Below are 22,409 nucleotides of genomic sequence, written 5' to 3' on the forward strand. Positions count from 1 at the left end.
CAGTTCTTTGGTTTGGCTTGTTGGGTTGTTTAATTTTTTTTTCAAATAAGCAGCAAGTGTCTTCTCTTTTTGTACAGGCTCAGCGAGTTATACACCATATCAGCAGAGATGTCTGGTCTTTCCATTTGCATACCTGGAGATGCTTTATTCCCTGAATGGTCTTTTCAGTAACCACTAAAGACTTCTTGGGACTGAACACTGGAACAGATAAGTTAAATCCTTCTGGAATGTTCTTTATCAAACGTAGATGCACTGGACTTTCTGGATGTGCCCAAGGACACAAAGGTTAGTGTCTTCCTTAAAAGCCTCAGGTTTCAGGAAGTTGTTTTGTTTAATCTTTAGTACCTGGGACAATGTTTCAGTTTGCTGCTTGAACAGGGACACAGATTAATAAAACGGTGATTAACACAACACATATATAGCTGAGATCATACTTTTAATTACCTCATAATAAATGTGCTTTGTGAGCTCAGGCAATCTGAAAGCTACTAAATGACTAGCTAGCCACCAAGAGAAAGCTCTACCCATGCTCTGAGCTTGATTGCCATTAGCCATTTTTGTAGCATTTCTTCTAAACTTGTGTTCAATGCATTTCAATCAATCTCACTTGATTTATAACCAGTAAAAAGGGGACAATATTCTACTTTGTTCACGAGGTGGTTCTTGTTTACAGTCAGTGGGGATCAGAGTGTTTCTTCGATTGTGTACTTGATTGTTCTAGATGGCATGTAGGCTTCAGGGGAATGCCAAAGACATTCATAGCATGTTGGAAGAAATTAATTTCTTCTTAATGGCAGCTATTCATTTTCTGGAAACTGTGAGATTTTGATAAATTGCTTTTTCTACCTTTTGATTTCTCTTAAAATATTATATAATCTGCTGATATTATTCTGACACTACTTTGACACCCCAGAAAATCAACCTTGACCAGAACAATTCACTGACATAATTTTTCCACAGTATGATTGAAAACATAGAAGAAATAATTTTGTAAGCAGATATATGCTCAGAAAGGTGGTAGAATGTGTGTGGGCATATGTGCTCATCAAGTCATCTCTCAGACACATAACTGACAAGGAAAGTAGCAAGATCATAAAGATACATCAGGATTTTTAGCACTAATCATAACATTATAAAAAACCACTATGTTTATAATGATGTGGATAATGCTATGAGCAGTAGAGAAGAAAAGTGAACAATCATGTAACCTTGATTTTATTCTGTGATTGCCATCTGTTTTTCATCTTTTGCAGAGTATTCTTCAGGATTAATGGTGTATGTGGGTTTGGGGGAAGAGGGGGAAAAGTTCAGTTTCACTCTGTCAACTTCATTTTATTTAATATGGACATTTAAGAAAAAAATAGTTTTACAAATACTACTATTTCTTATTAAGCATCTCCTATTAAATCTATTAAAATCTATTGAAATAATTTCAGAAAACCTATTAGCTAAAGTAGATGGACCTCAAACTTGATTTAATTAGAAGTATATGAATTGAGTTCTGCTTTTTCATTTTTATGGAGGGATTCTAGTGCTATCATCTGAATAGCTTTCTAATCAATCTTCTGTCTGCTACTCTAACTAGCATTTGAGTTTGTATTCTAAACACCAGCTCCCTGTATAAAATAAACAAAATATAAAAAAATCATCCTATATCAAAAATAATTGTTTGCCTATTGGCACCAAATATCTACTCCAGATAGGAGGAGAAAAGACCAAAACAAACAAACAAACAAAAATAAGTTCTGTTGAAGTTGTGGAGAATCTTTTCAACAGACTTCAGTAGGAACAAAAACATTAATACAAAAAATACAGACTCCATTTAAAAGCAGAAGGATAGAAGAGTTGCAAGATTGTGCAAAGTTTTCTGTATGGAGAGAACTGTGTTGGTTCTGTGAGGTGCCCTCAATGAGATACCTAAATATTTTCCAAGAAAGTAAGATTCATATAAGAGCATATGTTGAAGCTTTAATATGTGGACTTTTTAAATAATATTGCATCTTTTATACCTGTGTGTGTGTGTGTGTGTGTGTGTGTGTGTGTGTGTGTGTGTGTAGACCATGAGTTGGTCTCATGGTTGCAGAGTTAAAGTGTCAAATGCATTATAAAGTCCATCTTCCTGCACTATATGTTTGTACTTGGGAGGTTCATGAAATATGTCTGTATGTGGACTGATAAATAAACATGAAGGATAGGATTATGGTTTTGGCTAGCTCAGCATAGTTGTTGATAGAACTTTTCTGTTTTAGGACAGATAATGCTAGAAGATAGGATCATAGAGTGGTTTAGGTTGGAAGGGATCTTATAGACCATCTAGTTACAACCCCCCTGCCATGGGCAGGGGCACATTCCCCTAGACCAGGTTGCCCAAGTCTAATGCAGCCTGGCCTTGAACATTTCCAGGGCATCCACAACTTCTCTGGGCAAGCTCTGCCACTACTTCACCTCTCTCTGAATAAAGAATTTCTTCCCAACTTTTAATCTAAACCTCTTTTAGATTAAAGCCATTGCCCCTTGTCCTGTCACTATCTGCCAGTATAAAAAGTCCATCTTCCTCCTTTTTATAAACCCTCTTAAATAGAAAGCTGCTATAAGGTCTCCCAGAAGCCTTCTCTTCTCCAGGCTGAAAAACACCACTTCTCTTAGCCTGTCTTCATGGGGGCTGTGCTCTATCCCTCTGATTGCCTTTGTGGCTCTCTGGACCTGCTCCAACAGGTCCGTATCTTTCTTGTGCTGAGGACTCTGGACCTGGATGCAGCACTCAGGTGGGGTCTCACAAGGGCAGAGCTGAGGAGGAGAACCACCTTCCTCGACCTGCTGGACATTTCTGTTTTGAAGTAGTCCAAGATAAGTTTGGCCTTCAGGCAGTGAGAGCACACTTTTGGCTCAGCCCCAGTTTTTCCTGCATGAGAACTCCCAAGTCTTTTTCCACAGGGCTGCTCTCAATGAGTTTGTCTCCCAGTACTCATATCCAGAATTGCCCCAATTTAGGTGCAACTTGGATTTGTTGTACTTGTGAGTTTAAGTATCCTCCATATCTTTCACTTTGTTTCCAGTATTGCTACTAAAGCATACATTCATTAATACCAATATATAAATTTGGATGTAAAATGATGTAAAAAAAAATTCCTTTCATTTTCATTTTTGTGGATTTTGTGGTTAACGATATAAAAAAATGTTACAAACATTATTTGATAGATTGGAGAACAAACTGTCTTTGACAGGTAATAGACACGTTCATTTAAACAGTGCAAATCAAAATGAATAAGCTAAATTATCTGACTGGCTGCAAAACCAGTGGAGTTCCACCTCTCCAAATTTTCCATGGTTAATTTTTGTTACTGGCTGAATTTTATCAAACATGTGCAGCTAGATTTATACACAAGGTCTGCAAAAGCTCAGGTAGCAGAAGTAAGAAATGACCCTGATGTAAGTGAATAAATGATGGTTATACTGAATTGAGTACCTGTATTATGCATTTAATGAAGGGGAAAAAGAAAAAAACAAAACAAAACAAACAAACGAAAAAAAAACCCACCATGCAGCTTGTGAACTGGGAACACTTGGCATAACCTGAGATTTAAAACTGATCCTGGAGATTTTGTGTTAATCTTGCAGCATACAAACTACATCCTGGAGGGTGCAACTTCCTCCCAGAGGTTGGGAGGAGAGTACCCTGACACAGGAAAGACTGAATTCTGCCCTTCCATGTCCTAGGAGGTTTAATGTGTGGAAATAAAAATGTCTTCTGTCAAATATATTTTGTGACAAAAAAACTCCCAGAAGTGATTGTATTCGCCATTTCAGAAGTAGGTCAGAGCTGTGAATCCTAATCTAAAGCAACAAGACTGATACTCAGCATAAGGTCCCTTAAGATCCAGAGAAACAGGTTGTGTTTAAGATATGTCTATACCCTTTTCATCACCTTTGCCTCTCTCGTTGGTCCACCTGAGAACCACCTTTCACACAACAGTGACCTCATCTTCTTCTCAACCCATACTTCTTATCAGAAAACATAAAGCTACATATATCTATCAATAACAACGAAACAAGGCTTAGGCATGAGTTTCATCCCTGGCTCCTGCTCATCCATCCCGTCTGTTCACGTATTTCCTCAGTTTTGCCCCACAGTCCCATTCAGTGCACGGTAGATTTCAGGGAGCTGGCAGGCAAGGGACAGTTTCCAAGAAGCAGATAAGAATACAGACACCTTTTTTTGGGTAGAGAGACAGAGTCACCCACACTCTGGGCAAGAGAATTAGTCCTGGTTTGTTCAACTTAGAAAAAATGCACATTGCCAAGTGCTGCAAAGCCAAGGCTCCAATGATTCCAGTGGAAGCACAGACACCTTTTATCGTAAATGTCTTTGCTGGTCACTGCTTGAAGGACAGAGAATTTGAGGAGGATAAGCTGAGACACTTCCTTTTCCATTTTGAGCTCTTAGGGAGGATGTAATGAAAAGTATTTACAGTATGTATTGCTTTCACACAGTAGAAAATGATTGCTCAAACAACTACAATGGCCTCTAATCCTTATCCCCAGGGCCTTTTTCTTTCTTTTTTTTTTTTTTTTTCTTTTGGGTCATGTCTAGCTTTAATGAGATAAAGAACTCACATGAATGAAGTTATGTTTACCATGCTACTCTTGCGGCAGAAGTTTATCCCCTGTGTCTTCTTGTGAACTCATGGTCTTTTGCTCTCTTTTGTATAGTCTTTTCTGGAAAGTTTCAAGATGAATTTACCTTAGCAGCACGTTTGACATCACATCTATTATCTAATTCTGATATCTGTCATACAATTTTCTCCCATACAGATTAAAAATCTTGTAAACATGGATCTTTTTCAGTAAAAAAAGATGAGAGAGATATGATGATAAGCTTTAATAATATAATAATTATATAATTAAAGCATAAACTCATAAATTCTTGACACTTTGTCCCTTCTATTAAAAACATGAATATCAAACAGTTTTTTGCAAGAGGTAGTAAAGGATTTATGACTTTCTCTCTCTCAATAATTTAATACATGTAAGATTTGAAAAATATTTGATTTAAGAAAATGTGGGCATTTTTACTTACTTGGAAAAAAAGGCATTTTAAACAGCAGGATGTAATTTCAGACTATTTACAGTCAAGAGGCCTCTGCTGAGCAAAATACTCATTCAATTTAGGAATGCAGATTATAATAATTTTCCTATCTCCCTCACAGCAGGATTCCTGCCATCGTTTTGCAAACCCACAGGTTGCAGTATTGAATGACTAGCTAACTTCAGTTTCAGGTAACACATGCTTTAAACGTATTCTCATTAGCTCAACTTAGTTATAATGCAAAGCTGCTTAGTTTCACCAAGTGAAATGGGATACACTTAAATTGCCTCATCTAATATAATACTCCTTAATACATGCAAAGTGGTTTATGATGGCAAAGCTTGTAGAGCATGAAAATCAGCAGGCAAAGTAAGGTTTTCTGGCTAAAATTGTCAAAAAGAAGCCCTATTTTATAACATTTCTTTTTAAAGGGGTGAAGAACAAGGAAAGACAGATTGGAGTAATAAATAATCAGTCTAGAAAAATGTAAATTTAGCACATCAACCTTTTAATATATCAGCTCTACCAAACAAGAAAATTATCAACTAAAGCTGTTCTTTCAGTAATATCCTTTGCACTGTAAAATTAAATGTAAAATACACAGTGTCCAAAATGTATTGCAGTAAGAAACAATATTCTTCATTCTATTTTATGCAGGGAGTTTTATATTGTGCACCATGTTTCCATTTGTTAGTGTTACAGTAATATCTAGCTTGGTGTAGCTGTATTAATTTGCAAGGACTTTTTAATTTCAGACAGGGCTAAGGAATTACTTATCCCTCTTCCTCCTTTAAATGCTAAGTGAATACACCCCAATCTTGCCTACCTTGCAAACACAAAGTCTGGTTTCCATAGGACCCCAGAATAACTGGTAACATCATTTGCTTTTTTTCCCAATATCCTGCACCTGCTGCCTGACTGTAGGACTATAAATCCTTTCCCTACATCCCTTTCCAATACTTCCAGAAAACTCCAGAGAGGGGCTAAGCTGCTACAGGCTTTGCAGATGACACCCAAGTGTATATCTCATTTTCTATAGATGTAACCAGAGCCATCATAAAGATGTTGCAGTGCCTAGAGGAAAATGGCTCCTGGAGAAGAGCATCTGGCTGAGAATGAATTTGGGTGGGATCCAGACAATACTGGTTGAAAGACAGAAATGATGCAGACAGCCAGTTGAGCAAGATTCCTATGTTCATGCCTTAAGCATTAGTTTGCGATGAGGCCGTTCATATCCCTGGAAAAAGGCAGGATAAGCACATTGCTCAGCTGTGGCCCCAGAGAATGAACCAAGACCTCTTCACAGTCCAGTTAAAAGCATCTGCAGCAAGGGTTTTTCAGTCTGTGTTAGTTTTCACTTTGCTTACAATATGAGCCAGCAAAAACAACAAAATCAAGAAAATGCTTGCACGCCTCCAAGGAAAAGGCCTAGCCACAAAGATCTCTGCTTCATTTCTGAGGGGTAGATACAACTCAGTGTATCCAGGGCTGTTGGACTCTTCACAGTAAGAGAACGTTGCTCCTGCAGTGCAGTGCCTCCAAGGCTCCTATTTGCATCAGGATAGAAAGCACTAATCTTGTTCTCAAAGGTACAGCCATTTTGGATCACTTGATATCCACAATTGCTTTTTCATTTTCTGCAAATGAACAGCTTCTACAAGAAACAATCTGAAGCCTTCTGAGCAAAGAGGGTTCCTGAGAGAGGTTTATTGATTCTCTTCTGGTTATGCAGTGAGATTTTTGGGTCTGTGCATAATGCAGAGGCCTTTCGGCAAAGAATTTGACTTCCAGAGGTTCTGTATGTCTGCTAAAATTAAGACTTCTACTCTTGGTGGGAAAAAGATTAAAGACAGGTGATTTAAACTCTGGGAATTCATACAAACATCCTTCATCAGGGATGTTTCAGGATACAACAGCTCCTACAGTAGCCAATACCTGACAAATAGAGGTGAAAGTATACGTGAAAATTATAAGCAAGTAATGTCCCATGAAAATATACAATTGGAGAAGGCACACACAATACTCTTGGGGAAGCTGGAACCCAATTTCAGGGTGGAACAGGTCTTTGAACCTGGTCCCAAGCACTGATGAAAAGTTATGAGTATCTTTATGGAGGAGAAGAAACTGTGAAACTATTGTTATTCACTGTAAAAACCTTAAACCTTCTACCTGGAAGCATTATCTTTTATTTTACTCAGTTTCCTCAGCAGGGAGCAGAAAAAGGCATCCTGGGGTCCTTTTCCTGAGAAGTTTGTTGGTATAAGCAGTCACCTACGTTTAGTCCCCTAGATTTTCTGAGGTCACAACATGACCCAGCAAGATCTACTCCTCTAAATATTTCCCTTTTATTTCTTCCCGTTCACATTCAGGAGTGAGCAAGAGTAAAATAACAATACAGATCTTCAGCTTTTTGCCTTTCTTTCTGGTGATTGCATAGTTTTGGTTTTTGGGGGATACTTATCAGAAATTTCTGTCTCAAAAGCAAACATGTATTTGAGAGTCCTCGAGGCATCCTGTTAATTTTCCATGTATGTTTTGCATATATGAACTGGAGCATCAATCTTGATTGGTTAATCTTTGGGCCTCATAAGGAAAATACATTCCTAGAACATTTTCCTCCTGGTGATGCCTTCCTTGTAGTCTCTTGTTGACTCGCCAGCTGTGCTGCTTATCACAGCTTCATTCACTTTATGAAAACTCTTTAAAATATTGTCCATTTAAAGCTGTGTAGAAAACTGTGTGCATGCCTGTGAGACACTTGTAGGAACATGTAGTTATTGGGAGGAATAAAATAAAAAATGCAAAGCTACTATTCAACTGGTATGTGCACAACCATGCTGCATTTATTGCCATCATGAATAAAGCATTTGTTTTGCTAAATTGTATGTATATTCCTAGAGGGGGACTTAAAAGACAGAGCTTGTTAGAGAAGGCATGGAAACACAGAATTTCCCCTGTTTCATTGTTCAAATCATAAGGTATAATCATAAATCCTGACTGCAGTCTGACCAGGTAAGAGGGCACACAGGACTCCACTAGAAATCTGGGAATTTCTTTTCCATGACAATTTGCAAACCCAGCTCCTCTAAGAAATGAACAGTGAGCCAATCCATGTCATAGGCTAGTGGTGTTGTCCCTCCCAAAATGCCCTGTCGCTGCAAGAAGACCCAGCAGAGACAGGGCAGTGAACACTCCAAAACAGTTTCCTGATCAGCCTCTGTCTCCTGGAGCCTTTGCAAATCAGAAACTGCAGTGTGAACATTTTGCTCTCGAGGGGATATAATGAAAGTTGGCAGGCTTTGATCTGCTAGGAGACTCACAGGAAATACTGCCATAGAAATACTGGGTTCCCTGGGGACTTTATGCTTGTTGGTTGATTTGTTTGGGGCTTTTTTTCTATATTTTGAACTGTTACTTGAAAGCTTAAGTCCTTCCTTCCCTAAAAGAGAGTTACCAACCCAGTTGCAAGATATGTATATTAAAGCTTGCCAAATGCTTTCTGTATCCTTCGTCATCGTTCTAGAGGGTGGCATTTTCTCTCCTTTATTAGTATGCTGGTATCTTGATGAAGATCAAGAAAACTACTGTCTCAATGGTCTTGATAAAGTGATTCCTGCTTTAACAGCTTTTGCTTCAAACACCTCTTAATGTTTCAAATATACCACAACTATGTACACATCATTTATGAAAATTTAATTGCAAGTTTCTTTTAACTTACTGATACAAAAGGGGAAAAAAAAAAAAAAAAACTAAATAACTTTATTTTCCTTATTGTTTTTGATTTACTTACTAAGCTAACTTTCCAGCTGTTCTAGCTAATTTTTATGTTTTGTAGCACAAATGCTATTCTCCGATTTTTCCTCCTTGCAGGTTAATGTGTATGGAAATGAGGTAGTAATGGTATTTTCTTTTCATAAAGCCCTTCCTTTTACGGCTGTATGAATTGTGTGGTTCCAATATATACATATTTCTACGTGAATATCTGTTGGTCCGTAGCATCGGCTACACCTTCATAAAGTCAAAAGGTTTACCATAAACAAAGCTTGGATGTTTTCTGTTTTGACATCTTGTGGATGGAGTGGAGCAGTCTAAAACTATACAAATTCGTACAATGGATAGATCTTTCTATCCATTAGTAATAGTAATTTTGTTATCCAACGTTTTGTAACACTAAGTTATTCCTAAATTATCTCTTTAAGAACAAAAGTCAGTGTTCTTATATATGCTTCAGGATTATTGGCATAGTCCTAGAAGGATGTAAATACCTGAAGTATAATGCAAGCAGAATCTGAAGAGACAAGCCACCATTTGAAGATTCACATCTTAGCTTTCAAGAAAGTTTGTCACTTCAAATCCTGTCATCACCCAACCCAGAAGCATTGCTACACTGGCTGTATTGTGTATCCAGCTAATTCTTGAATTCCACTGGCAATTCAAATTTCACAAGACAAGTATCTCCAAAAACCTGTGTTCTGCATTGTTTGGGCAGTGAGAGTTTCGTAATAATCTTGTGAGTCTCACCTGAGAGCATGGGCAAGTTTTTCTTGGTTTGAGTACTTAGGCTTTGGTTAGGGAAAAAGTTGAATGGAGACTGAATTCTGAAATTTATGTCTCGTTTTCAGAGGTAATCCACACCCAAGTCTGCTTCCCAACACCAAGTCAGCAGAGATTGTGAAGCCATATATAGAACATATATTCACTAAAATACTTCTGTTTTCACTGACTTGCCCTCATGCATTTGCATTCTTACGTTATCATGGGTAGAAATTATGTTCAGTGGTAAATGAAAGAAAAACATGGAAAATAAATGGGCCATGTATTTTATCCACTCCCACTTAGTATTCCATATCAAAAATGCTTATTTAATATTTCAGATCCCTGAACATCTTAAATCTGTGGATGTTTAGAAGAAAAGGCTTTTCTACTTTGGCAAAATTCGAAATGTCAAAGGAAAATCACTCCATTTGTGACTCAGATTAAAAGATTTGGTACTTTTCAATTTCATGTTCTAAAAATGGCATGGATCTGAAGTTTATTTTCTTCATACCATCTCTTTAAAAAACCCTCCAAACAACTGGAAAAATTGCCCGACCTAAATAGCTATTCCTTTCCCCACGTGTATCAGAGATTTTAAGTCATTTTCAGAAGTTATTATAGCTTCCTCCAATCCTCTTATTCTCAGTAACTCTTGGAACCTGGCAGCTCAATCAGGTGTGAAAAATAATCTAGTTTTCATAAGCACACTAAATATGTTGGAAGTTGGATTTTCAGTAAATAGATGACATCAAATATTCTTTTTTTTTTTTTTTTTTTTTTTAATCAGTGTTCATTCCAAGATAGTTGCACTACCTACAAATGGTAGTCAACTAACATTGAGAATTGAAGCATTTTTGTGCTTCTACAAACCGTGCTGGAGACTTGAAGACATGCATTTGGAATCTTTGTCCCTGTTTCTGAATATCATGACTCTTTATTTAGAATATGACTATATCTCAAACTAAAAATAAATAAGGAAACATTTTTCCAAATTTTTTTTTTTTCCTCACAAACTGCGTAAATCTCACAGGCCCAAACTTGAATTGTACAATCTGTTCCTTGGCCTCATTGGAGGGACTGAGGAGTTTTCCTGCCTACAAGCATAAGCATGTAGCAGAAGTCTCTAAATTGAGAACTTGCTCATTTGAAGCTGATTCTGTAATCAGAAGCCCAGATCTGAATCACATTCTGGAAACACTTGTCTCTTGGCACTGATTACAGGGAGAGTTTAAGGTGACTTCAGCTCCCAACTTAGGCATTTAGCTGAGAAAGTCATCATGATGGAGGCTGAATCCAGACCCTAATGCTGCCACATTCCCAATCCAGATTCCACATGAAACCTGGTTGTAGCCAAAGGGGATGGGAGCTGTGTATCTGACCCCAAGCACACAGATACTTTCCTCAGACCCTGATTCAAAACTTGCCAGAATGTTTAACCTTGGAAAATAAGGACATATGGAAATATTGACACAGCCTTGAAAGCTGTAGCTCAAACGTGTCTGCAGTAAAATGTATTAAGCTTGTAGCTTTGACACAGGAATGGGATGATGCATAACTCAATGAATACAAGAGGTCTTTTCCTTTGAAACTCCAGACAGCAATGCTTGATCTCTGCAAAGCTTAACAATATATAAATAGCTCTTTGTCACTTTCATGAATGCTTGTTTACAAACCCCTCAATCCCACTGAGTGCAAATAAGAATTGACAGGTAACACTGTAACTGAAGGTGCATGTGTATATGCGGCAGTGCTTGTTTATTTGTGTAGTGTTGTGTTGGGCTGTGCCAAACACAATGGAAAAAATGGGACTATTGCAGTCATTTTAACAGGTTCTTTAGCTGCATGCATGATGTGATCTACTTCTGGGTCTCGTGAATGCATTCAGCTTTACTTGTTAACCAGCAAAACATTATTTATTAATGACTTCTTCATGCTTTATTAAGCCTAATGTCAAAACACCTCTGTGGGACTCTAGCCATGTTCTCTCTTTGTATCAAACCCGTCTAAAGAAAATGAAAAATTATGCATCGAAGCTGCAGATAAAACCCAGTAGATATCCATTCAATTTCTCTTGATCCTGGCAGATGATATTTCTGAATATTTGTGAAAGCACAGCACTTGCTTGTATGCTGTCTTAAATTGAAGCATTCTGCAATCTCAGATGTGTGTAATTAGGGTGCCTTAGAAACCTAACAAGGCTACTGTGGTGTCCAAAGCTGAGCAGAGTGCTAAAAGGGAAAAAACTGAGAAGTTCACCCTAGAATTCTTGGGTTTTTTCTATGAACTGAAGTTCCATACCACAGGCAAAGGCTACTTCATAGGAACATTAAAATTAAGCCAAGTAGGAACAGATTGAATTATCTGTGACTTCTCTGGTTTGACAGTAACAACTAGTAACTAAAAGTTCAGCACACTTTTTCACCCTTGATCTGACAGAACATCATGTTCTCTAGCACTGACGAGATTCAAATCCAGCATGTCATAACCCATAAGAACATCCTAGGACATAATTCATGGTTCTTCTACATGCGTTGGTATTTAACATTGATTAAGCAACACCAACAGCTTTTAGACCATAGAAGTACAGAGATAATGGAATAAACTTAGGATTTTATGTAGCTGCAAAAATGATCATTTCAAGAAAATCAGCATGTTCATCAATTTTTACATGAAAGAGAAACTTCATGATAAAGCTCCTAGTTTGTTCTCATCTTACGTTTGAAAAGGAACCTTTTATACATGTAGTTTTTAAAAATATTTTGGTTAATGGGCTTAATAATGGAAATCAGAATTTCCTCAGTTATAAAAATAAGCAGAAGTCATATTAAAAAAAAACTTTAAAAGTAAGAAATTTTAAGAATTAGAGGTCAGTTCTTTTCACAGTATTTAACATCTGAAGTGACAACACAAGAGTTTAGCAGTTGAAATCTAAAGTTTTGCACAGTAGAAATGCCATTTTGTTTTTACTGAAGACAGAGGTTCATCATAGGTTTTAGTGGAAATCAGAAATAAAGTGTAGAGCCTTAATTTTACTCTCAACTAACCCTGGTCTATGTTTATGTATCAGGTAAACAAGGTAGCAAAATTTGACCAAAGACACAGGCCAAAAGTATTGGGTCACTTTCCAACTCTAGCAACAGAAATCTATGGAGAAAAATTCCTGGAGGGAGTTGTAGATAGATGATTTGGACACTGCATAATCACTACTGCTTTATTTCCTACTTTCTGTTTGTAATTACTACCAGTTATGAATATTTAATGTGAGCTTGTTTTGCTCTTTTCCTTTTTCTTTCATCTTGCTACTTTCATCATCTTTCACAACATCTGAGAGATCAATGTAAGGCAATGGGATGGTTGGGGAATGTACCATATCGTTACCATATCACAGCAAATATAAATAATTGGGAGGACAGATCCTCAGCTGGTGCCTGTGAAAGGAGCTGACCCAATTTTGGTAAAAGCTGTCCAGTTACAGGCTCTCAGGCAGAGACCTCTTGGCACAGAGGTTTCAGTAACAGAAACTGAAGAATGCCGGTCTTCCCTGCTGGAGTGCTTTGTCCCCTTTTCTGCCAAGTAGACACTGGAGCCTGGTTTGTCTCTTTCCGAGTGGGTGCCTCATCACCAGAGAAAGAGTCCTGCCTGTCTGGTGCATGGTTTTTATCTGGCTCTAGCTATAAAGCTGTGAAATAAGCCAGGGATAGTAGAATAGGGCTCTGCTCTTTCTCCTCTGGTTATCTTTTGTGATAAATAATTGATCTTGCTAAAGACGTTAGCCTGTAAATCCCAGTGGGAAGGAAGCACCCTTGCTAGCCCAGGAAAACATTCTGAAATGACACAGAGGAAGGATCAAAATTAATATCACATCCTTTCCATTGGTGCTTTCTGGTATTTAGCTTGGTTAACTGCAGAGGGTTTCTCTTTTGCGGTATGGGGTTTTTCCCCCATATTATTCAGCCACTGTAGTTATTATAGACTTTCCTCTTCCCAGCCTTCCTAATGCACTGTCTATGCTGCATACAGAACACAGTGTGCAGATGATGGAGGGGTATAAAATGTGGCATTGTAGTGCTGGGCCCAGCTATCTGCTCTAGATCCAGCTCAAGAAGCCTTGCACTGCCTGAAGACCAAAGAAAAGAGGTAATCCGTCTTTATAAGAACTGCAAGGAAATGCAGGCTGGTCACTGATACCATGGCACTTGGGCATGTTGCAGGTATCTTCTTAATTGATGCTATTTGCTGCTTTTACACTGCTGTTTGTGTATGCTCAGAGATTTGGGCTAATAAGAAAGTGGAGCTAAAGATGTTGCATTGAACCCTTTATGTATTTGGCTACTTTTTATATTAGTATAAAAAATATGTCAATAAAATTTCATTTTTTAGAACCAAGTAAACATTATTCACCACTAAGATTAACTAGAGTCCAGCAACTCAGCAGTAACTCATTTTAGACCAAAGGGAAGTTGTTGAGGGCTTGTCAGGTCCCTCTAGATTACAAGGGTAGCAAGCAAGTCTGTATTGTACAGATTTCCCAGGAGGACACAATTAAAAATCATCCTGTTCAGGAGCTACTTTATATGCTTTTGTTTTTAATAAAGCCCTTTGAGACCAGCAGTGGTGTAATATTCATACTGCTTTTGGTCTGTGTATCGTCTTCATGCTGCTCATTGTCAATCTACCAGACTTTCTTCTCAACTGTTGGCTGCTTAATGAGAAACTCAGGATTAGATGGAAGGTCACTCACTTCTCTACACAGATTCAATACAAGCTCGGTTTCATTTACTTGATTTCCAGAAATGCGATTTCACATGATTGCTATGATGTGGTGATATTACCATTCCTGTGAATGCATCATTTCTTCAGAGTATAAGTTGTCTGTTTAAAACTTACACTGGTCCACACTGTGGCGTTCACCTCTCCCTGAGGACAGCAGAGCTGTAACAAGCTTCACTGGCCTCACCCGTGAGCTAACTTTGGTACACATTGTCACTGACATTGATGCCTGGTGCACTGTCACATCACCTGAGCCATGAATGAGGGAGAGCTCACGGGCTGTAGTGAGGCACATTTAGTGTTGTTCAGAGGAACTTGCTAAGGACGAAACCATCAGCTGAGACAGGACTGTGGAGAAATTTGAGTTTAGCCCACCCCTGTGAACTCATGAAACCAAGGATGCAAAAATTCTCATGTCTTAAATTGGTGCAGTTACTGGCAGGTTTGCTCTGGAAAACAAAAAGAGGGCAAATATGCTGAAAGAGCTGGATTCTGTGCATTGTCGTCATGGAGATTTCACTTAGTCATGTAATTCTTACCCTTTGTTGTACACATGTGCCTCCCATCATTCTATATCACACAGTGAAATATAACCTACTGCATATGAAGTAATGAGAAGGAGGAGTCATGTAAAATTAATGCTTTAATGATTGGACTTTTGCTTTGCTTTGCTTATGTTTGGGGGTAAAGCATGAGTGGAAAGCTCTTCTGTATCCTCAATTACTGCTGCTCCAGGCTATTTCTGCTGTTGTAGCAATTCTGATAAACCTACAGAAGAGAATCACTTTTCCATAGACAGCACATTTGCTGGTATTTCTGCAGCAGTTCAGTAATGTCTTTATTGTATAATTTTGTATTTTAATAGTCAATTAAAGTTCCCATTGAATTGACAAAATGGACTTAAGAATTTCTGAAGACTATTTGGTTAAAATTACACATGAGACTGTTCTGATAATCACTGCTATGACACTATTCAAACTTACTCAAAAGCCTCACTTTATCACAACAGGTAAAGTAGTGAGGCAAGAGAAAACATACATTCTTTCATAAAGGAGTCTGTTTGGGTTTTTGTTTGGGTTTTTTTGTTTGTTGTTTTTGTTTTTGTTTTTGTTTTTGTTTTGGGGGGGGTGTTATTTTATTTTGTTTCTCTCATTCTCATGTTCCCTGCTATTAACAGATAGTGTCTTTGTGATGAGCATAGGAAGGTGATGAATAGTCCCATAGCCAGATTTCAGGAGCTTCACACAGCTTTTGTGTGAATTCTTTTTTTTTTGTTGTTTTGTTTTGTTTATGCCTTTCATAATAAATGTGTTTATGCAGGTTAAAAGGAATGAAAGTAGCAAAGAATACCTAAGAGAAGCTTTGTATGAGTAAGTACACCACTAACAAGCAGCAAGGCTTGCAAACACAAGTCATTCCCACTCAGTCATTGCTCACTTCTGCCATCCCCACAATGTTGTCTTCAGTCCGTGATATTTGATGAGTTTCTTAACACCTCAGCTGCTGGAATCACTTAGTGTGTGAAGAGCTATTCTTCCATTCAGCATTTCTCAGTTCTCCCAGTTTCATTAGAGGATATTTTGTTTCCAGACATCATCAGTAGATATTCTTTTGGCAATTTTTAGATTATTTCCTCAGGACCTTACCCCATACAAAGAGGTAACAAGCTTATGTACTGTAGTGCACTGCCAGATGTGTTGTGGGATCGTGTTCATAGTATTTAGCAACTCTTGCAATTGCTCCACAGAGGAAGCTTGTTGCAGATTCCACAGTCAAACACTGCAAGCAAGGCAAATGACAGAACTTGGGAAAAGCCATAAATAGGAAGCTCGCAATTCAAGATACAAGCAAATCCATAGGGTTGCTGTTTGGGAGAATAAAAATAATAATTTTAGCCTTTTGAAACGACAAGGACAGACAACAAAAACATTTCATTGCAAACAATATTTCGGTATTCCTCATTCTACTGCCTCTGGACTTTTGCTTTTCCACTTCAGTGTGCAAATAAAAGTGAATTGGCACTTTCAAATGTACTTCTGTGACTCTACAGATGTGTTATTAATGTGAATTTTTCAAGGCACAAAAGGACTGTGATTAAATTACATGAAAGAAATACAGTGAGTATCTGCTTGCCGGTCATTCTTCCTATTGTTTACTGCAGATGGTGAAGCATAATTTTGAACATTTGTAGAGCACACAAATAAGCTTTTACGAGGAATAAATCTGGGGCATGACAGGCTGGGGAGAGTGAAAGGGGTAGATTTTAAAAAGTGCAGAATTAGTAAGGCCCATGAGCATTGTCAGAATGAGGCAAGGACTTGCTGGAGGCAGGTGTATGGGTCAGTAGCAGAACAATCAGCAAAAACTAAAACTGGCACTTTTTATTTCAGCATTTCTTTTTACTTGAAACATTCATTCCACCTACTTCTTCCCTGGTGGGACCTTCAGAAAGGTCTGGTTTCAGCTGCATGCGTAGAGCAAGGAGAAAAGACCAATGCCACATGGAAAGCTGGTCCTTGTCTGCAGTGGCCTAGAGATGCTGCTGTGTGCTCCTGTGCAGCTCTCAGCACTCCCACAGAGAGGGGAGAACACTGCAGCACGCTTTTTACCTAGCCTGGGGTCTGTGCCATAAAAAGCAAGGGTGCATAGAGAAATTACAGCTTTTTGTCCTGAAATGCTACCAAGGTATGCACCCAGGGACTAGGGTAGTCTATTTAAACATTCACTTTTCTTATTTGCATGTGTTATGTAACAGTATTTAGTTCATGATTACATATAGTTTTTTTCAGACCTCTGCTTCGTTCACTGCACGAGGAAGGACTATGCACTGAGAACAAAACAGCAATACACAGAAGAAATATGCTAATCTCTGTAAGATGTCTGTCTTGTGTAGTAAAAATGGAAGTTATGTCAGTTAAGGGAGAAAAATGCAGAAAGAAAAAATTAAAACACCTGAGACTTCAAAAGTGGATATAGTAATTTGAGCAGTTACTGCCCACCAGCTGTTCATTACTGTGCTTTAGCTGAAGGTTTCTTCCTTCACAGCTGAGTTGTGTTCACTCTTAACAGCTTAAAACAAGCCCACTGGCTTTGTGCTGAAGCTGACTCAATCTCTTGCTGAGGGCATTAGAACAAGGTGGCTGTGGATTTTGCAGCAAGGGAAGGTGACTTCTGAAATTGCATCAACTCTATCCCAAAGAAGACATACCTAGAGAGAAAACTCTTTTGGTCTCTGCCACAGGCTTCCTGGTAGTGGTGGGCAGGTGACTAAAACTTTTTCACAGTTGTCCCCTAAGTGCATTTTACTCCCAATTCATTCCATTTGGCTGAGCAAAAGGAAGTCTTTGGGGCCTATTGGCAGAAAGCGTGAACAACTCACAACTGCAGTTGAAGGCCCTGGGTAGTCTCTCCTCTAAGCATGCCATTGGAAGGGGGTCAGGTTAAAGGTTTCTCAGAGTGGCTTTCAATTTCACTGTTATATTTGACAATTCATCTTGAACACCTGTGGTCAGTTCCCTGTCTTGTAGGGGGACACTAGCGGTACTTTCATCTCACACAGGCATTGTTAAGACACATTTTTTGAGCTTTGAAAAGGATGTCACAAGAGAAAGTCTTCATTTAAGGAAGCTGTCATTCCTATTAGAGGTAGAAAGTGAAATTCAGCCCATCTGTTGTGTACCGCTGTCCGATTTCAGCTTTTTCTCTCATACTTGTAAAATTCTTGAATGTGACAAAAAATATGACAATTTTTTTTAAAGTTGCTCTTCAGAGCATGTGGCAAATGATTCTTGGATATCCTTTTCACACTTTCAATGTGTGAGTGAAAGGATGTATGAAGAGACTTGTCTGCCTTTTCTTTCCTTTTCTTTTTCTTCATTCGAGCGTGTAATGCCTCCTTTCCCAGTATTACCCAGCGCCTTTCTGCGTGTGCCCTGTTGTCTGCATTGGTTAGCTTTACTCTCAACTCAAAGTAGTGTTGATTGGGAAGCTGATATGGTTGCTGACAAGCTGTATCTAATGTGTTGACTTCAGTCCACAAAACAAGTTTTCTCAGTACAATTTAAGTATTTAGCGTAGCAAAATGCATGGTTGATTTATTTTTTGGAAATCTGCTTTACATCATTACTAGGTGCAAAAATTGTTTGCATTCCTATGATGTGATCATCAAACAATGAACCAAGCAAGACCCAACACTTCAGTTATCTTCTTGGGTGCTGCTTAATAGTGACACTGCATTTGTGATGAAGAAACAGTAGTTTGAAATATCCCCTACTGAAACTGCCAGAAGAAAGCTGGAAAATCTCCAAAACTCTCTCATTTTAAAAACATTGCTGAATTTCTTTGTGAATATATGAATATACATATCTTGCTTATTTGAGCAATGAGATTTTTTTTTTCTCACTTGACTATTTTCTACTTGTGGTACATGTTGGTTAAGAAAGAGACTAAAGCTTACTTCATGTATCAAGGAGGGTGAGAGGTGGGAATTTCAGTGTTATATATATTAAAAGTAAGAGTTTGTATTTTTTATCTATATTCCATTTTGCAAATAGGGGGAAGATGGAAAAAAGCATACACTCCATATTTAGCATGACATTAGAATTGTCACTGTAATGATATTGTTCCAGAATTGAAGGATACTGCTTAGAAATATCAGGACACTGATTGGAAAACAGAGTAAGAAGTCAGTAAAATCAAAAGGTCTGGTTTCTACAAGAATTGTAGCCCCTATTGTGTCAATAAAAACAAGAGCAAAATAGGAAACATGCTTTTGTATGCAGTGGTATGTGGAGGAATGAATATACTCTTCATTTTAGGTGACATTCTGTACCTTTCCTTCTGATGTTGTTGGCAAACCACAGAGATACCTCAGGTTTAGAAAAGGAAATATCAGCCTCCCAGATCCTGCTGCCAGCTTCCAACAAGCAGCCAAGGAGGCAGGTACCAACCAGAGCAGTGTCTGACCCAGCCTTTCCCCTGCTAGTGACTTCTTTTCAACCTTTGTCATTGCTCAGGAAGGACAACCATAACCAAAATTACAGAAGGACATAGAAGGTAGTAAGTTTGAAGGCAATGATGAATTCATGGATGGATGAAAGGGAGAAAGGCTTCCTCTTTTTCCTCCACTGCTGAGCTGTCAGTCAGCAAAAAAAAAATTAGAAAGTGAAAGTTGCAGGCCATGCAAAGGCAAGAGAAGGAGGTACATTAGAAAAGCCTCCTGACTACAAACCCAGGTGAACTGGATGCAAATTTAACCATGTTATTATTTCTCAGTGAGGAGGATTTCTCAGGGAAAAAAAGGCAATAAGCACAGAAATATCCTTGGGCAAGTGTTAGTCTCTAGTGTGACCTGAGCAAACTCAGTTTTATTGTGAGGCATGTTAGCAAGGAGCTGAGCCTATAAGACTTGTAATAGTAACAAAAAAGCAATTTATATAAAATGGGGGCAATCCTCATCTCATAGTATCTAGAGAATATGCAATTCTATAGGTGATTAATTTATAAAAAAAAGACAAAAGAAAAAAAGGTTTGCATAAATTATTTAAAAGCTTTTTAGTGCACTGCGACTGGGAAAGTATTAAGAAAACTAGAAAGGGTATGGCACTTGAGGAAAAGGCAAGGCATTGTGGGAATACAGTGTGATATAAAGCAGGATTCATTTATGTAATTATTACAGAGACACCGTCATCATACAGTAGTTAAAAAATATGGCATGATTTCCCAAAATAAACCTCTCCATGAATACAAGTCTTTACCTTTTCTACTTGGTGTTTTTATTGAAACCACAATAAATATAAACACATAAAGAAATTAATAACTATTTCTAAAATGCTGTAACACTGTTCTGGGTTTGTTTTGTCTTGGGTTTATTGTCTTTTTTTTTTAACTCATAACATCTTCAAAATTATTTAATCTAGGCATTGCAAGCATAGCCACTCTGAACAGAATTGCATACTGCTACCTTTATGTATATTAATCAAAATTGAAAGACATATAGCTTTACACTCTGGAAAGCAGTCAGTAATTCACACTGAGTGGTCCATTTGATATGCATAGAAAGGAAACACAAAGTATTAAATCAGCATTTAATATCAGATTTCTGTAAGTGTGTAAGCTTAGGTACCTGACATCATTAATCAAATTTGGTATATTAGGTTATAAATATTTACGTTTCTTTTTAAAGTAATAAACAGCCATGTTTGCTGTTACTATGCAAAATATTAATTATGGTACAGACTTTCAGAAGAGCTAAAGCAAAATGGACACCCTGGGTTAAATCAGTCTAGTTATGAAAACTAGAAACAAAGGATGCTGAATGGATTTCAGAAAGTAGTCATGGGGACTTCCACACCAATTATTTTTTTTTAATGGATGTCCACATTCATATTGCCACTTCTGAGGTGCAGAAAGCCTTTAATCACTTGTCATTTATTTCAGTTTTTAAAATTCTTTATCCATTTTTTATGCTTCTGCAGAGGCACCAAAGGATTTTGGCCTAAGGGAATTTTAAAATTTCCTCTATTCAGGAAGAACCACCAAACACTATTACTTTTCTGTCACAATACAGTCAGGAGACTCTTAAAAACATTAAAATTAGAATCTACCTTTAAAACCACAATGAAGCAGTATCTTTGAAACTTGTTAGCAAGATCAGGCCTAATTGATACACGCTGGTTATTGGTATGGACCTCATTAACTTCGAAATCATTTTCTCAGCTTTGGTTTCTCAGTCCCAGGGTCATGGAGGTACCTCTCCATCCCATGAGACAGATCCCTAATCCAGGGCTGTGGCTGAGATTTTGCACCTATGCCATATGCTCAGTGTTTCCTTCTGTTTTGCTGAAGCAAAAGTGATACCAAGGGTGTGCTATGAAGGGCAGAGGAAAAAGGTGTGAAAAAGACCTGCAGGTATCAAGGCAAAAGTCTGCTGCCCTCAGCTCCACATCGAAGTAGCTTTGTAGAAGTAGCTTTGGCCCCTGTAAAAGTAGTGACTGGGGGATCATCTGCTGTACTTCAGCACTGAGAAAACAACCACCATATTTTAACCAATCCCTCAGATTTATGCCTGATTAGCAAGACATTGCTGATGATTGAATACTTTCAGAATATATATGTAATCAACTTTTCACCCAAATTTTATAGTTTGCAGAGAAAGTGGTAATTAGATAATGTTAGGAATGTTCCTTCAGAACACTGCTGTCATAAATTAAATAGTAGCAGCTTTTTTAAAGCTTGCTCCTTTTTAAAGGCTTTTTATTTTTCCAGTCTAAAATATTTATTCCAGATTTAAGTTTTAGAACAAGAGCAAATTATTTCTGCAACTAAGTAGTTTATAGTTTCATTTAATTTATTCCATCTCTGTTATTGTCCTTGAAACTATTTTCTGTCACTGTCAAACATGATAGCCTCAGGATAGAAATGAAAGTGAGATAATATATATCTGTGAGCTTTTCTGGTGAAATGTTTTTAAAAGTTTTCAAATGCAGCCATTTGGATTTAAGCAGAAGATGAAAGAACAATGAAACTAGAAGATTAAAGGAACAAAAGTAATTATTTTAAATGTTATTATTCTAACATTCCAATATTAATCCTTGAACACCATTATAATTGTACCAAATGCTTTATGTAAGCAGCAGAAAAAAATATTTTATGTTACTTCTTCTATTTCTCTGTGAAAAACAATGTCATCTACAAGTATCTTTTCTCATAATTAGGATTCCCAAAAATGTGTCACTGTGACATTTTTCTAAATATGATCTTAATAAGAGGCTTAACTCTAATGTTTCATAAGATTATCCTACCAATTCCTAAAAACATATAATACAGTCATTTTCAGAAACCAACGTAAGTTCAATGTGTGCTGGTTTTCCATTTCAGAGATAACCTAAATAAGACAAGAAAATCCAAAAAGTAAGACTTTCATTGTTGCAATAGTGTGGGAGGAAGAGTGAGGGGCAGAGATTAGAAGATTTATGCTTTCCCTGTATTTTTCAGTGTGTGTGTTATAGGATTTATA

At 37.7% G+C, this 22,409-nt stretch overlaps 1 protein-coding gene across 1 annotated transcript in view; it reads left to right on the plus strand.

Annotated features, from left to right (window-relative positions):
- Nucleotides 1-211: 211 nt before the first annotated feature.
- HS3ST5 (heparan sulfate-glucosamine 3-sulfotransferase 5) overlaps nt 212-22,409 on the plus strand; it is a 91,668-nt gene continuing 69,470 nt past the window's right edge. Inside the window, exon 1 of the mRNA XM_083857843.1 lies at nt 212-285. The gene's annotated coding sequence lies outside the window, so the exon portion shown is untranslated. The remainder of the gene's footprint in view (nt 286-22,409) is intronic.

Source organism: Zosterops lateralis (genome assembly GCF_965231275.1).
Source record: "Zosterops lateralis genome assembly, chromosome: 3".
NCBI classification, from domain to species: domain Eukaryota; kingdom Metazoa; phylum Chordata; class Aves; order Passeriformes; family Zosteropidae; genus Zosterops; species Zosterops lateralis.